General features: G+C 49.7%; 1 long non-coding RNA gene and 1 pseudogene across 2 annotated transcripts; one reads left to right on the forward strand and one right to left on the reverse strand.

Annotated features, from left to right (window-relative positions):
- Positions 1-4,556: 4,556 nt before the first annotated feature.
- On the reverse strand, positions 4,557-7,602 carry LOC100997246 (annotated as a pseudogene). Its single transcript, XR_004181249.1, has 7 exons — positions 7,328-7,602; positions 6,845-7,103; positions 6,006-6,281; positions 5,777-5,893; positions 5,317-5,337; positions 5,151-5,210; positions 4,557-4,985 (listed from the first exon to the last, which is right to left on the reverse strand). The product of XR_004181249.1 is annotated as an HLA class I histocompatibility antigen, A-24 alpha chain-like (transcript).
- A 172-nt stretch (positions 7,603-7,774) lies between these two features.
- On the forward strand, positions 7,775-9,480 carry LOC116272606. The gene is made up of 2 exons (XR_004181250.1): positions 7,775-8,280; positions 9,378-9,480. It is a non-coding gene; the product is annotated as an uncharacterized LOC116272606 (long non-coding RNA).
- Positions 9,481-9,729: the final 249 nt, after the last annotated feature.

The following is a 9,729-nucleotide window of genomic DNA, read 5'->3' on the forward strand; positions in this document are numbered from 1 at the left end:
ACCATGGATTACTATGCAGCCAGAAAAAGTAACAAGATCATGTCCTTTGCAAGGACATGGATGGAGCTGGAAGTCATTATCCTTAGCAAACTAATGCAGGGACAGAGAAGCAAATACTGCACGTTCTTACTTACAAGTGGGAGCTAAATGATGAGAACGCATAGAGACAGAGAGGGGAACAACACACACCAGCGCCTTTCAGAAGGTTGAGGGTGGAAGGAGGGAGAGGATCAGGAAAAATAACTAATGGTTACTACGCTTAAAACCTGGGTGATTAAATAATCTGTGCAACAAACTCCCACAACACACGTTTACCTATAAAACAGCCTGTACCAGTACCCCTGAACTGAAAATAAAAGTTAAAAAAGGAAGTGAACTGCAGATTCTGCCTGTTGCTGAGCAGGTCTATTTCAATTATGCAAACCAGCGCTGAGGAAATAATCACAGGGTGGTCAGGGGCCCACTGGACCCGCTATGAGAACGGTTCACGGATGTCAGGGCTTCAGGTTTTCTATTCTTTCTAATTTAGTCTTGCTAGGTTGTATGTTTCCAGGAATTTATCCATATCCTCCAGGTTTTCCAGTTTGTCAGTACAGAATTGTTCATAATAGTCTCTGATAATCTTTTGTATTTTTGCAGTATCAGTTATAATGTTTGTCTTGTCTTTTCTGATTCTGTTTGAGTCTTCTCTCTTTGTTTCTTGGTTTGTCTAGCTAGTGGTTTATCACTTTTGTTTATCTTTTTGTAGAACGATCTTTTCACTTGGTTGATTATTTACTTGGTTTTTAGAAGTCTTTAGTTCTGTTCTGATCTTTGTTATTTTTTCTGCTAATTTTGGATGTGGTTTGTTGTTGCTTTTCTAGTTCCTTCAGGTTCATTGTTATATTGTTAATTTGTAGTGTTTTTACTTTTCTTAGGTAGGCATTTATTGCTATAAACGTCCCTTTTAGCCTTGTTTAACTGTATCCCACAGGTTTTGGTATATGTTGTGTTTCCATTTTCATTTGTTTCAAGAAACTTTTTGACTTCCATCTGAATTTCTCTGTTGACTCAATAGTTATTCAGGAGCATGTTGTTTAATTTCCATGTATTTGTCTAGTCGCCAAAGTTTCCCTTGGAGTATAATTGCAGTTTTATTCCATTGTGACTGGGGAAGATATTTGATATGGTTTCAACTTTTGAAAATTTGTTGAGTTTTTTTGTGGCTTAACATAGGCTATCTCCCAGAAAATATTCCATGTGTTATGAAAAGAGTATAGTATATTCTACAGTGTTAGATAGAATGCTCTGTAAATATCTGTTAGCTTTATTAGGTCTAAAGTTTAAATCCAATGTTTCTTCTTGATTTCTGTGTAGATGATCTGTCTAATGCTGAGGATTGGATGTTGAAGTCCCCACTATTATTATACTGGAGTCTATCTCTCTTATTAGATGTAGTAATTTTACAGGCTGCTCTTTATTAGAAAAGAAAATGACTTTGGGGCTGCATTTCATTAAAAGGAAAACCTTACTGAGGACTTCTGTACCCTCACTATCTGCCTAAATAATTTTTTCTTAACTTCTATATCACTGCCAGCCTCTGAGCCAGAATGAGGTGACACAGAGAGGCTGGGACTGTGCAGAACACATTTTGGCAAAGATGGCTGAGTGACAGTAGTGATGTCCAGTTTCCAGGTGCAGCAGTGACATCTGTCCTGGCCTCAGGGTCCAGTGTCCAGCACCAGGGTGTCAGAGGTGTGAGCAGTGGCGTCTGTGCTCAGCAGCAGGGGCAGTTGTTCCTAGGAGGGACGTGATCCAGGGCGGGCTGTGGATTCTGTTCCTGGATGTGTAGTTTCCACCCTGCTTCTGTGGCCATCCCCACGATAAAATTAGCCCCCAATACCATGTATGCTACTGTATGTGTAAATTAGAGAAATTTGGTTTCCATGGTTTGCTCCAAGAAGTGAGTGGGAAATGAGTCTGTGGGCGGGTGTCAGAGAGCGGCATTCACAGGTGTTCCATGTGCAAGAGCCACATCCTGAATTCTCTACCTGGCCTCTAACCCATGGTGGAGAGAACAACAGGGAATGTCACATCTCATAACTGATGATACACATCCTCCCTTTTCTTTCTGTGAGAAAAATCCTCTTTTAAACAGGGTTTGAAAACCCACCCCACCCACCCACCCTGGGCACTCTCTGATCTCTGATCTCAGTGGTTCCCGGTCTGGCTGAGCAACAGGATTGCTGGCGAGGCTTAGAAAATACACAGGCCACTCCCCAGAATCCCTGTCTCAGAATATTATGCACAAGACCAAGGAATCACTTATATAACAAGCCCTATAGGCAAGGCTGATGCTCAGACATGTGGGATCCTGGTGTTCTTGATCTGGAGACCAGCAGCATGAGCTCCAGCCTTGTCATAAATCAAGAATCTCTTGTTTAATTCCGGACTTCCTGGATCTCAGCACCACGTCCAGGTGATCCCTGTGGACATGGGAGTTCCTTGTCTAAGTGTCCTCTAGACTTGGGGTCAGAACTGTGCAGTCTGCTCTGGGTGTGCTCTGATCAGATCCCTTAGAACTGGAGGTTCAGGGTTCTGTCCTTGCACTCATTCTTTTCCATAGTCAATCACTCCCTTGGTGCCCTCATCCATGCTTGAGGTTTTAAGTATCGTTTATACAGTGTGACCTCCTAAATCTATTTCTCCTGCCCAGTCTATTTCTCCTTTCCTCTAAACTCTGGAGTTGTCTGTCCAAATTCCACCCCAGCTCCCCCACCTGCATTCCTAGTAGACATCTCCACTGAGTGCCTGTGATGCCCCCTCCTCAGTATGCTCCTGCCAGAGTCTCCCCATCTCCACTGACAGCAGCTCCATCCTTCTACTCACTCATTTTACAACTATGGGTGTCCTTGATTCGTCTTTCTCACATCACAGATACAATCCATTGGCACATGTTGTGAGTCAATCTTCAAATGCATCCAGAATCCCCTGACGTCCCACTCTTTCCCCTGCTCACACCCCAGTCAAGGTCACCGACATCTCCAGCCTGGAATACTGCACTCGCTTCCTACTGTTCTTCCCTTCTGCCTCCCTCGTCCCTCACCTCTCAGTTTAATTTCTCAGCTTTTATTGATCAGAGATCCTTTTTTAGAGTTGTGAAACAGGGCTGGTGGCTCCATGCTGTCCCAGGCACTTTTGGGAGGCCGTGCGGAGGCCAGATCCGCCAAGGAGTTAGGATTTGAGACCAACCTAGCCAACATGGCAGAAACCCTATCTCTCCTAAAACTGCAAAGAAAGGAAATTAGCCCGGGCTTGGTGGTGGAGTACCTGTAATCCCAGTTACTCAGGGAGGCTGAGGCAGGAGAATCCCAGCTTGAACCTGGAAGGCCGGAGAGTGCAGTGGTAGGGGATCAATACCATTGCACTCCAGCCTGGGTGACAAGAGCAAGACTCCATCTTAAATAAAATAAAATAAATAAGTAGTTGTATGTCCCTCTTCTGCTCCAAAGGGTGGCCCTCTACCTCCCATCTCACTCAGAGCAAAGGTCAGATCCTTCCCCACTCCCCTCTAGCCCACCTGCTCTGCCTCCACCACCCTTCCACCCCATTTATCCTGAACCTCCTTATCCCTCCCCTCCACCCCTCTTTAACCCTGCCCCAAGCCACCTTCCCTATCCCCACTGCCCACCCCTGGATCCACATACCTCCACATGCCACCACCTTCTAGCACTTTCTTCCCTTGCTCTGGTTATAATGTATCTTTCGTCTGCCTCTTCGCATTGGAACACATGCTACCCAAGGTCAGAGATTTTTCTCATTTTACTTCAGTGATGTTCCCCAGATGCAGAACCACTCTGTCCTATGTCTGGCTGACAACAAAGGTCAGTTGAATGAATGATCAGTGCAGAGCACCTCCCTATTCTAAAGGCAGTATCTTTATTAACATAGCTTCAGGCCAAATGCTGTTTTGTGGTGACCACAGCACAAGGTCCCCTCACACTGACACCGAGGCCGCCTGTGCTTTTCTCAGCAGTGCTGCTTGTGGTCCTCCCTCCTCCATCCTTCCTCCCACACCAACCCCCCAACACACACCGCAGCACACATTCAGGTTTTTCTCTTCAAAATCAAAGAACAGTCCTTGATGATGGGTCCAATTTCACAAACAAGTATAAACCTAAATTTCACTCTGCTTTAGATTTGAGTTGGGATTTGAGCCAGCACCAAGATCACTAGAACCAGGGCAGGGAGAGAGGGCAGGAGAGCAGAGCAGAAGAGGAGCCCTAGAAGGAGGGCAGAATTGAATGGATCTGAAAATTTGTCTCAGAAAGCACAGGGACTCCCGTGTGCAGGGGCCGCCCTGGGAGATGTGTGAGCCTCTGTGGTCACAGCTCCGGCTGGACAAGTTTTCACTGAAGGGACAAGGACAATGGACCAGTGAAGGTGACCCAGCTGAGGAGTGACCACATAAAGCCCATGAGGGACTGAACAGCAACTGGGCACAGGCCCCGTCCACATTCGGCTCCTCACAGCCTTCTCCAGTCCCCACCTGCAACAGACTCAGCACCGGGAACATGTGGATTCTGGAAGGTTCTCAGGTCTCTATTTCCTCTCTCAAATTTTAGGAATTGACTTATTTAATTAACCCATCAACTTCTCATGGCAAATACTGAGAAAACAAATTTCTATTCAGATTCTTATTTTCAGTAGGGAAGTAAGAGGCTGCAGCTCAATGCAGCATGAAGTTGAGACTGAGATGGAGACATCCAGCCCCACCTCTCTGGAACAGGAAAGATGACTGGGGAGGAAACACTGGTCAGCGTGGGAACAGGGGTCACGGTGGACACGGGGGTGTGCTGTCTCTCCACCTCCTCACATTATGCTAACAGGGACGCAGAGACATTCAGATGCCTTTGCAGAAAGAGATGCCAGAAGCTCTTGAAGTCACAAAGGGGAGGCGTGAAGAAATCCTGCATCTCAGTCCCACACAAGGCAGCTGTCTCAGGCTACAGAAAACAGTAGTCATGAACAAATTCAGGTGAGTCATGGTAAGTGATGACACTCTGAACAGTCCCCCCACAGACTCGAAACATCCCAGTCAAAGAATCTCCATTACCCAGGCCTTTCCCCTCTGCCCCACTCCCACCCACTTCAAATCCCCAGGGTCTCACCTTTACAGGCCATGAGAGACTCATCAGAGTCCTGATCAGAGCCCTGGGCACTGCTGCTCCCTGGGGTAGAACAAAAACAGGACCTGGTCAGAACCCACAGGAGACGTGGTGCAGGAGGAATAATGGAGTGGGTGAGCTCCTCCACACTCCCGCCCCCGCCACTTACAGTAGCTCCCGCTTTTTCCACCTGCGGGAAGTAAATGTCCTGTGAGGGGACAGGGAGGAGGCAGGGCCATGGGATCTTAGAGGAACCTCCTAGTCTTGAACCCAAGAGAAGTTTCTAGAACTATGACTACAGACCCAGGGCAGGATCAGGAAACACCAGGAAAGCAGGTGTGGGTCCTGGACCAACTGCCCTCCTAAGGTCTGTCCTTAGCAGGGACCTTCCCCTGACTCATGAATGCTGAAATCGCAATCCCAACACCACAGCCATCAAGGTGATACATTGTCCTTACTTGTCACGTGTGCTGCACAGAAGAGTAAGTGCTGGCACACAGGACCCAGGCAAGGTCGGCCCATGAGTGGATGGTGCTTTCCAGTAATGAGGCAGGGAACACTTCTACCTGGGGCTTGAAACCCCGAGCGGGACAAGAAAATCCAGACCCCACCCCTCACCCCTTCACTACCTGAGCTCTCTGTCCACCACATCACAGCAGCAACCACAGCTACGGTGACCACAGTTCCTAAGACAGCCAGGCCAGCAACGATGCCCACGATGGGGATGGAGGGCTGGGAAGCCCGCTCTGGGGAAGGAGGAGAAGGTGAGAGGCCCTGACCCCAAGGCCTAAGTCCTGACCCTGCTGAAGGGCTCCAGAAGGGCTCTCGCTTTCCCTGAGATGTGACCCCTCTCCTTACCCCATCTCAGGGTGAGGGGCTCCAGCAGCCCCTGGTGCTGCACATGGCACGTGTATCTCTGCTCTTCTCCAGAAGGCACCACCACAGCTGCCCATTTCTGGAAGGTTCCGTTCCCTGCGGGCCTGGTCTCCACAAGCTCAGTGTCCTGAGTTGTTCCTCCCCATCCCAGCACCCAGGTCAGTGTGATCTCCATGAGGTGAAGCCCAGGGCCCAGCACCTGGGGTGGCCTCATGGTCAGGAGCAAGTTGGTGGGCCCGCATTATCTTTGGGGGGATCCTGATGGGAAGAGTCAGAAAATTCAGGGCTTTGCATCTCATGGAGACAGCCCAGCAGCACCCATGTGACCATCTCTGAATGGACAGGACACCTGGGGTGGAGAAGGGAGCACAGAAGCCAGACACCAGCCTGGACACAGGCACCTGGGATAATCTCTATTCCTTGGAAAGTTCTAGTCTCTGAGGGAGGAACAGCGACTTGGTCCTGACCTGAGTGGAGGCGAGGACCAGAAAAGCTGGAATCAGACTTTCAAACCTGCGTTGAGTGTGAGGGAAGAGAACAAGGCCTGACAGAAAAAGCTCAAGGCTGCTGCGGTGGTTAAAGGGGACCCCTGATCAGTATTCAGGGACTGTCTTCCCCTCCATTTCCTCAGAGAGCGTCGGCATCCCTTAATTGTCCTAGAAACAGAGGGGCCCTCAATCAGGAGAAAACTCATGTCATTCTCCATTCAAGGGAGGCCGACATTCTAGTGCTGATCCCATTATCACCTCCCCTCCTCGTGGGAGGCCATCCTGGGAGATTTATAGGAAGCGGGGGAAGGCTTCCCATCGGCCCCTGAGTACCAGCTGCAGCGTCTCCTTCCGTTCTCCAGGTATCTCTTGGCGGGCGACTCCAGGCACTCGCCCTCCAGGTAGGCTCTCCGCTGCTCAGCTCACGGGCGCCTCCCTTGCTGTGACCTGAGCATGCATATCCTTGGCCGGTCAGGGCTCAGGTCCCCCGTTCAGGGAGATGTAATCCCTTGCCATGCGTGGAAGCTAGCAATTTGATACCCGCGGAGGGAGGCGCCCGTCAGGCCCAGGTCGCAGCCATGCATCCTCTGGAAGATTGAGACCTGGCCCGCCCCCGCGGTCAGCCACGCCCACCGAGCCCCCGCCCCGCCCCCGACCAGCCGTGGGGACCGCCTAAAGCAGAGCTGGAAACTGAGCAAAGGCGCCCGCGGCACTCCCGGAGTCGAGGGGTCTTGGGCGGATCCTGCAGCCTCGGGGTGGATCTCGAGACCCAGGCCATCCGTGGGGCATGGGAGGGTCGTGACCTGCGCCCCGGGCCGGGTCACTCACCGGCCTCGCTCTGGTTGTAGTAGCGAAGCGCGGTGCGCAGGTTCACTCGGAAAACCTGTGCGTGGGCCTTGGCTTTCTGTGTCTCCCGGTCCATGCTCCGGCCCCTCCTGCTCCGTACGGCGCCCGCGGCTCCATCCCTCGGACTCGCGGCGTCGCTGTCGGGCGCACGAACTGCGTGTGTCATCCCACACTAACCCACGGCGGTGATGGCTTGGGGCTCCCCGAGAGCCGGGCCGAGACACAGCAGTGTGGAAATACCTCATGGTGGGAGCCTGGGGGCGAGGGAGGGGCTGACACCCGCCAACCCTCCTCCCGCGCGGCTCCCCGGGTCCTGCGCCCCGTCGGTCCTCGCTCCTCCCCGCAGAGGCCGTCTCCCTCCCGACCCCGGACTCACCAGCCCGGAGTCTCAGTCAGGGCCAGGGCCCCGAGAGCAGCAGGAGGAGGGTTCGAGGCGCCATGACCCCATCCTAGGCGTCGAGGGAGAATCTGCGAGTCTGAGTGGGGACTTTAGAAGCCGGACCGCAGAGACCCTGATTGGCTTCTCTAGAATCAGACACCCAATGGGAGTGGGAACTGACGCCGCGTGCAGTGCCCTGTAAAAAGGACCCAACACAGGTTGGGAGAAGTGAAACTCAGCGGAGTGGGGAATCCCCAGCGCAGCGCCTGCGCAGTGCAGACAGTACCCTGAGACCCTGAGAGCCAAGCCCGGGACCTGGGACTTTTGTCCTGATGCCTCTTCTCCTACACCAAAGCCTCTCACACTGACTGCCTAAGTGCTGGTCAGGATCTGCCTGTGGAAACAGGAGAACCCCCAGGCTGCACCAAGATCCTTCCCCTACACTGCTCGTCCTGGAATCCCCGACCCTGAACTCGACTCCCTGCCTCCCTCTCCTGCCTCTCCCCTTGGACCTTTGTACAGGGAAACTCACCACGGGGTAAATGTAAGTGTGGCCTTACATTTTTATTTCTTTGGATAACTACATATTTGTGGAGTGCTGGGTCGTGGTAATGGATGGAGTAGCATGTAGAAATTGCCATGCACCACTTTAGATTAAGCTTATACATTTTTGCATTCCTACCAGCAATATCAGACATTCTTGTTTTTCGTATTCTTGTCAGTGTTTAGACTTATCATATGTCTTTTTAACTTAACCTATTCTAGTTGATGTGTGATGGCTTCTCATTGTGGTTTTAACTTGCACTTCTTAGATGACTAATATTGTTTGCTATCCTTTCATGTTCATCTAAGTGACTTATTACACACATTTTATGAATTAGTTTGTAAATTCACTGATTAATTCCAGAGACTTTTTCAGAATTCCCTAGTGTTTTCTACATAAGCAATGAAGCTGGTGACAAAGAAAGTCTTCTTTCGATCCTTTCTTATCTGTTGACCTTTTTTCTTTTAAAATTATTTTTATTTGGTAGAGATGAGGTCTCACCTATCAGACTGGTCTCAAACTCCTGAACTCAAGTGATCCTCCCCACTCAGCCTCCCAAAATGCAGGGATTACAGGCGTGAGGCACCATGCCCTGTCCTTGTTACACTGGTTAGGATGCCTGTTAGGCGTTTAAACAAGAATGATGAGAGCTCACATGTTTTACAAGGAACTTAAACAAATTAACAAGAAGAAAAAACACCCCCATCAAAAAGCGAGCAAAGGATATGAACAGACACTTCTCAGAAGAAGACATTTATGTGGCCCAGAAACATATGGAAAAAACTCAATATCACTGATCATTAGAAAAATGCAAATCAAAACCACAATGAGATACCATCTCCCACCAGTCAGAATGGCAATTATTAAAAAGTGAAGAAACACGAGATGCTGGCGAGGCTGTGGAGAAATAGGAACACTCTTACACTGTTGGTGGGAATGTAAACTAGTTCAACCACTGTTGAGGACCGTGTGGCCATTCCCCAAAGTTATAGAACCAGAAATACTATTTGACCAAGCAATCTCATTACTGGGTATATACCCAAAGGGATATAAATAATTCTACTGTAAAGACACATGCACACGTATGTTTATTGCAGCACTATTTACAATAGCAAAGAAAAAGACCCAACCCTAATGCCCATCGGTGACAGATTGGATAAAGAAAATGTGGTGTATATACACCATGGAATACCACACAGCCAGAAAAATGAATGAATTAATGTCCTTTGCAGAAACATGGATGAAGCCGGAAGTCATCGTCCTCAGCAAACTAACACAGGAAGAGAAAACCAAACACTTCATGTTTACTCCTCTAAGTGGGAGTTGAACATTGAGAACACATGGACACAAGGAGGGGAGCAATACACATCAGGGCCTGTTGGGGAGTGGGTGGTGAAGGGAGGGAACTTAGAGGATGGATCAATAGGTGCAGCAAACCACCATGGCAGA

The sequence above is a fragment of the Papio anubis genome, unplaced genomic scaffold (genome assembly GCF_008728515.1).
Source record: "Papio anubis isolate 15944 unplaced genomic scaffold, Panubis1.0 scaffold1347, whole genome shotgun sequence".
NCBI lineage: Eukaryota > Metazoa > Chordata > Mammalia > Primates > Cercopithecidae > Papio > Papio anubis.